This window comes from Babylonia areolata, chromosome 22 (assembly GCF_041734735.1).
Source record: "Babylonia areolata isolate BAREFJ2019XMU chromosome 22, ASM4173473v1, whole genome shotgun sequence".
In the NCBI taxonomy this organism is placed as follows: Eukaryota; Metazoa; Mollusca; class Gastropoda; order Neogastropoda; family Buccinidae; genus Babylonia; species Babylonia areolata.
In genome coordinates this window covers 19,123,843-19,131,342 of record NC_134897.1, presented here as the reverse complement: position 1 = coordinate 19,131,342, position 7,500 = coordinate 19,123,843, and positions in this window count along the sequence as shown.

Genomic DNA, 7,500 nt, shown 5'->3' with positions numbered 1-7,500 from the left:
GAGGAGATGTTACAACTTTAGAAGATGGGGACCCGTAAACCCGAATCTTCCGATCAATCGGATTAACTCTCTCCATACGAACGGCGAAAGAGACGACGTTAACAGCGTTTCATTCCAATTACCATCATCAAAATATTACAATCGGAACGCTCTTATACTGAAGAGGTGAATGTTGACAAAGAATACCACAGTTCTGACGACGGAAGCTAAAGGTTGGGTCGTTCAGACACCCACTGGACATCCGAGGATTCTGTGTACTGGCCGTACTGAGTGAGTTAATTTTCCAGAGTTGTGCAGAATTAAAGAAATGGTTAATTCAGATCAGCTGGAGGTAGACATCTCTCTCTCTGTGTCTGTCTCTGTCTGTCTTTCCGCGTCTATCTCTATCCGTCCGTCTGCCGGTCTGTCTCTCTGTCTCTGCCTGTCTGTCTGTTTCTCTGAACCAATCTGGTGTTGATACGCACAGGGAATATCAGGCGAGGTGAGCAGGGAGACAGACATCTATCAGTCTGACTTCCACTGTCCTCCAAGGGGCAATCACTGAGTGCTGCTGCTGCCCCATGACAGACACCCAACGTGGACTTAACTCACTTCTCTTCACTTCATGTTGATTATGGAAAAGGTCCTCTCGTTGACTGAAAACGTATCAGAAACCAAGAATATAAAGTACGTTAGGATAAAGGTTATAAGGCTCAGAAGGCTTTTTTTTTTTTTTTTTGTTTTTTGCAGCATCAGGGGCGGTGAATCCTTGTTCACTATGTCTAGGGCTCGGCTTAACTGGGCGGGGCCCAACCCTCCACCATTTCTGTCGCTTTAATCTTCCACAACTGACGTTAGGCTCCCATTCACATGTTCCTCCTCCTCCTCCTCCTTCTCCTCCTCCTCCTCTACCTCCTCCTTCAACTGCTACTACTACTACTACTACTACTACCCCTGCCCAGCAGCTCTGTAACTCAGAGCGTTTGTTAGGACTTTCAGTATCAGTATCAGTATCAGTAGCTCAAGGAGGCGTCACTGCGTTCGGACAAATCCATATACGCTACACCACATCTGCCAAGCAGATGCCTGACCAGCAGCGTAACCCAACGCGCTTAGTCAGACCTTGAGAAAAAAAATTTTTTAAAGAAAAGAAATAAAATAAAATAAAATAAATAAAATAAAATAACAAAACAAAACAAATAAATAAATAAATAAAGCGTCCCCCCCAGCCCCCTCCCCTCCCCCTGGCCCCCGATCCACGACCCCCACTCAGGAGCACTGATCTACGACTTGAAGGGACAGACAGAGAAAAGGTCATCAGTCCTATCACGGCACAGAACGGTTCAATGACCCCCGCTTACAGGGAGGACCGCAGTAAGCGAGGGAGTCAGTGTATGTGTGTGTGTGTGTGTGTGTGTGTGTGTGTGTGTGTGTTTGTGTGTGTGTGTGTGTGTGTGTGTGTGTGTGTGTGTGAGAGAGAGGGGGAGGAGTGAGAGAAAAGGAGGGAGGAAGAGAGAGGGGGAGAGAGGTGAAGTGAGTGTGAGAGAGTATGTGAGAGAGAGAGGGGGGTGAGAGAAAAGGAGGGAGGAAGAGAGAGGGAGAGAGAGGTAAAGAGAGTGTGAGAGAGAGTGTGTGTGTGTGTGTGAAAGAGAGAGAGAGAGAGAGGGGGGGGGGAGAAAATGAGGGTGGAAGAGAGACGGAGAAAGAGGTAAAGAGAGTGTGAGAGAGAGGGGGGAAAGAGAGAGTGCGTGTGAGAGAGAGGGGGGAGTGAGAGAAAAGGAGGGAGGAAAAGAGAGGGAGAGAGAGGTAAAGAGAGTGTGAGAGAGAGGGGGAAAGAGAGATGGGGAGTGAGAGAGAGAGGGGGGAGAAAGAGAGAGAGGGAGGGAAAGTGACAGAGAGAGAGAGAGAGAGAGAGAGAGAGAGAGAGAGAGAGACGGGGAGGGAGATGGGACAGAGAGACAGAGACAGCAGGAGACGAACAGAAAAAAATGCAGATACACAGACAGAGGGTCAGTATACTTTCTCGACTCTGTCTGTCTGTCTGTCAGTCTGCCTGTCTGAATCTTTATCCATGCCTGCGTGTCTATGCGCACATGCGTACGTGGGTGTGTGTGTGTGTATGTGTGTGTGTGTGTGTGTGTGTGTGTGTGTGTGTGTGTGTGTGTGTGTGTGTGTGTGTGTGTGTGTGTGTGTGTGTGCTCTTGTTTTATCATGTCGGAGAGAATGAGGCGGACAGACAGACACAGAAGGTGCGTTTGAAAATCTATGTAATAATAATAATAATGGTATTTATGTAGCGCTGAATCTTGTGTAGAGACAAATCAAAACGCTTTCGCACCAGTCATTCACATGCATGCATAACTCTAAAACTGGAGAAACTGAAGACAAGGAAGAGGCAGGGAAGGGAGCCTGTTTTGGGAAGAGGTGGGTTTAAAGGCCAGACTTTAAAGAGCTGAGTGTGGAGACTTGACGAAAGAACGAAAGAGGAAGTGCATTCCAATTGCAAGGTCCAGAGACAGAGAAAGAACGGCGGCCAACAGTCGAGAGCTTGAATCTGGGTAACACAAAGACACACAGACGGAAAAAAGACAGACAGATTGACAGAGAAAATGTGTGCGTGCGACAGATTGAAAGGCCGATTCGATCAGAACCCGTTATTGGAAACGCTTTTAGTTAGATGGGCATGGACGGACGGACGTGCAGAGGCAGAGTGAGAGAGAAGCACACGAGGCAGAGTGAGAGAGAAGCACACACACACACACACACACACACACACACACACACACACACGTGCACACACACGTGCACACACACACACACACACACACACACACACACGTACGCATGTGCGCATAGACACGCAGGCATGGATAAAGATTCAGAGAGAGAGAGAGAGAGACAGACAGACAGAGAGAGACAGAGAGACAAAGAGACAGAGACAGAGAGACAGAGAAAAACAGAGACAGACAGAGACAGAGAGAGACAGAGATAGTCACAGTCCGACAGAGGATTATGTCTAAGTTCCCTTAGGTCTATATATGTTTAATCATAGATACACTTTTGGATAATGATCAGCAGTGGTCAATGGTGGTTTGCGGTCGGCAGTGGTCAGCGGTGACCAGTGGTGGCCAGCATTGGTTAGTAGTGGTCAGCAGTGAGTGGTTAGCGGTGGTCAGTAGTTGTCAGTGGTCAGTGGTCACCGGTGGTCAGAGATAAGTGGTGATCTGTAATGGTCAGGACCTTATGTCAAAAACAACGCTAACTTAAAGATTTTTGCGTAGTGGTCAGTGGTGGTCAGCAGTGGCAAGAAATTGTCAGTGATGGTCAACAGCAGTCAGTAGTGGTCAGCTAATGGTCAGATCCTGCCCAGACATCCAAATTACCAATTTGTTACATTACCGTCACTAAGCTGAACACTGTTAGTGGTCAGCAATGGTCAGTCGTGGTCATACAGTGGTCAAATGTTTACCCGCTAAGACAGAATAATGGGCAGATGTAACAATAACGCAGTCTGAGCACGTTTGAGTCGTGGTCAGTAGTGGTCAGCGGTAGTCCTAGAAGTGGGGGAACACGGACCTGGCTTGACATCTGTATGGGGGAACATACAGATGGGGGAATATAGACCTAGGGGAACACAGATCTGGGGGGAACATTGAGCTGGGGGAATATAGACCTGGGGCAACATACAGCTGACCGCGTCAGAGACAGACATACATAAAAAACAAACCGAAAACATAGAGAGAGAAGGGTTTCTTAACTTTCACGACGGTGTGTTCGTTCGTTTTTCTGCTTAACGGCTATCCACATTTGTGATTTTTGACGAAAATTCATCATCTCCCCAACCCCTCCCATGTCTTTAATCATCACTATTGTGTTCTATTCCTTTCTCTTCAATTAGCATAAAAAGGAATATAAACGAACTTAACTAAACTAAACTAACGACGCTCTGTGTGTGTGTGTGTGTGTGTGTGTGTGTGTCTCTCTCTCTCTCTCTCTCTCTCTCTGTCTCCATCCTCTGTCTGTGAGCGTGCGTCCCTTCGAAGCGCGTCCAACAAAAAGTGTTTTCAATTCAATTGACAGTGTCTGCCTGTCAGTCTGTCACACGCACACGTTTTCTCTGTTTGTCGGTCTTTCTGTCTCTCCCCCCCCCCCCCCCCCCCCCCCCCGTCTCTCTCTCTCTCTCTCTTTCTCACTCTGTGTTGTCTCTCCCACATTTTATAGGCACGTACTCTCTCTCTCTCTCTTCCACTCTTTGGAATTCAGCAAGCAATAATTTACTAAAAACCGTTGATTAGTATCCAAGAAAATTAACTCAGCACGTGATTCACGTTGATTTCTGTGTCAGCGGGGAACATTGCTACTTGAGAGAGAGAGAGAGAGAGAGAGAGAGAGAAGGGGTGGGGGGTGGGGGGTGGGGGGGCGGGAGGGGCGGGAGGGGGGAGGGAGAGGAGAGAAGGAGAAAGGGGGAGATATATAATTATCTTCCTAAGTTGAACTCTGTACGTGTTTTAATGCGTTGAGACCATTGTGGCGAGAGATAGATATAGATAAACAGACAGACAGATGGATAGATATATAGATAATAATAATAATAATAATGGATACTTATATAGCACACTATCCAGAAATCTGCTCTAGGTGCTTTACAAAAACGCTTTTGATAACATAAAACATTATATCTATGTTACATACACACACCAAAATGTGACCACACACACACACGCGCGCGCGCGCACGCGCACGCACGCACACACACACACACACACACACACACACACACTGCATTCATACATTTTAACATACATGTGTATCTAACAGCTACCCTAACACATACGCACACAGAGGCAGGCACAAACTTACATAGACACACGCACACACAATACACATTCATATACATGCATGTAGTTGTGGACCTGCCACAATTGAACTTATTGCTGAGGGAAAAGGTGAGTTTTGAGACGAGATTTAAAAGATGCGAGGGAATCAGAATGACGGAGGTTATCAGGGAGCTTGTTCCACGTCTTTGGCGATTGAAAAGAAAACGATCTGTGTCCATAGGTCTTACTTCTGACGTGAGGTATCCTGAGAAGTCGAGTATCAGAGGAAGAACGGACCTGGCGAGACGGGGTATAGATATGGATGAGTTCAGAAAGATATTTGGGGCCAGATCCGTTGACTGCAGAAAAGGTCAGAGTGGATAGCTTATAGTCTATTCGATCAGAAACGGAGCTGGCGAGACGGGGTATAGATATGGATGAGTTCAGAAAGATAGAGAGAGAGACAGAGACAGAGACAGAGACAAAGAGAACTTGTCTGTTGTCCATTCAGCGTTAAACCGCCCTTCAGACAAAGGGATGAGAGAAAGAATAAAAACATACTTTTGAAAGCATCTCATGTAATTTGCATAGTCATTTAAAGTTCACACAGACCAACACAGACACACACGCATGCATCCAGCCAGACAAAAATCAATTCACGCACGCACGCAAGGTGGCGAGTGCTAGCCGAAACCCACGTGCACACACACACACACACACACACACACACACACGACAATAAACTGCCACCTCTGCACTCTCTCGCTCTCCCTCCCCTTTCTCGCTTTTCCGATATGATCTACATAAACAGTTTTTTGGCCCTGCCGTGTTTCACGTGCTGACGGTACAGTCCAATGTGCACAAAGAGGAAGGGAGGAAAGGAGGCGTGTATCTCTCTCCACGGCTGAACGTCTGTCTCGGATCGGGAAGTGGCGGAAGGTTTGGTTTTTCTAAGCCACTGTTCATTGATACAGACAGACAGAGAGAGAGAGAGAGAGAGAGAGAGAGGAGAGAGACAGAGACAAGAGACAGAGAGAAAGACGGGGGAGGGGACAGAGACGGGAGGGGGAGAGAGAGAGATGGAAGGGGGGGGGACCTAGAGAGGAGGGGGGAGGGGACAGACAGGGGGAAAGTGGAGGAGGAGGGGACAGAGGGGAGGGGACAGGGGGGGACAGAGAGGGGGGGAGGACAAAGAGGGGGAGGGGACAGAGGAGGGGAGGGGGGAGGGGACAGAGGGTTTAGGGGACAGAGAGGGGGAGAGGGGGGAGGGAAAAGAGAGGGGGAGGGGACACAGAGGGGGGATAGGACAGGGGGGGGGCAGAGGAGGGGGTAGGGGACAGAGGGGGGAGGGGACAGAGAGGAGGAGAGGGTGGAAGGAAAAGAGAGGGGGAGGGGACGGGGGGGGGGGGGGCAGAGGAGGGGGTAGGGGACAGAGGGTGGAGGGGACAGAGAGGGGGGAGGGGACAGAGAGAGGGGAGAGGGAAAAGAGAGGGGGAGGGGACAGAGAGGGGGGAGAGGGGGGGAGGCAACAGAAAAGAAAGGACAGATAGAAGGGGTAGGGGATAGAGAGGGAGGGAACAGAGAGAGATGGAGAGAGATGAGATCCACACACACACACACACACACACACACACACACACACACACCCCTATCCCACACACCGACCCACCCCACCCACACATAATCTCAGCGCCTGTGTGCACTTTTTGCCTGCCCCCCCCCCCCCCGCACCCCCCTCCCCCGCCCCTCAACGTCAATGCGCAGCCACTAAGTGAACCTTCTCATTCTGTGCCAGTCCCAGCTCCTCACCAGTGCAGTCGCCTAATCCTTTCACACACTCCAACGGTGCTGACGTGAAACACTTACTTACACTGCGTGGGCTGACCAAAGATATTGGTGGGGGGAAGGATCAGTCCATGTCTTGTCTTGGATTTATAATTATTATTATTATTATTATTTTTAAATTTCTATAAATGATCTCAACAGATTTCTCTCCGTGTTGATCAAATTCGAGCTGCTCTTCCCTTGTGCGCACATACCAAAGACATTGATGGAGAAGGAAAAGGTCTTTGTATTGTATTGTATTGCATTGTATTGCACTGCAATGCGTTGCATTGTGTTGCATTGTATTGTATTGTGATGCATTATACTGTATTGTATTGTACTACATTGTATTGTACTGTATTGTGCTGCACTGTGCTGTGTTGTATTTCATTTTGAACACAACAGTGTAAAATTCGGGCTGCTCTCTACCTGGGAGGAGCACGTCGCCACTAATCCCCTCCCCCCACACCCCCACCCTCCCTCCCCCACACCCACTCACGAAGAATAAACTCCCACCTCTTCACTTTTTTTCCTATCTAAAATTAATTGTCTTCGTTTTACTATCAAAGTGGATTGTTCTACACGACAATGCCTGTGACAACAATTTTGTTGCTGTGGGTTCTTTTACTTGCGCTGTGTGCTTGCTACACACACTGGACCCTCGGTTTGTTGTCTCATCTGAAAGACTAGCACTCAGGCAACCGCTCAAGATCTAATGGAGAGGATGGTAGGGGTGCGGGGGTTGGCGGGTCGGAGTGTAACGATCTAGTTTTGACTTACAGCTTACTATGGAGTTTGGCCAGCAACCTTTGTGGGAGTGTAATGATCTAGTTTTGACTTACAGCTAACTATGGAGTTTGGCCAACAACCTTATTAAAAA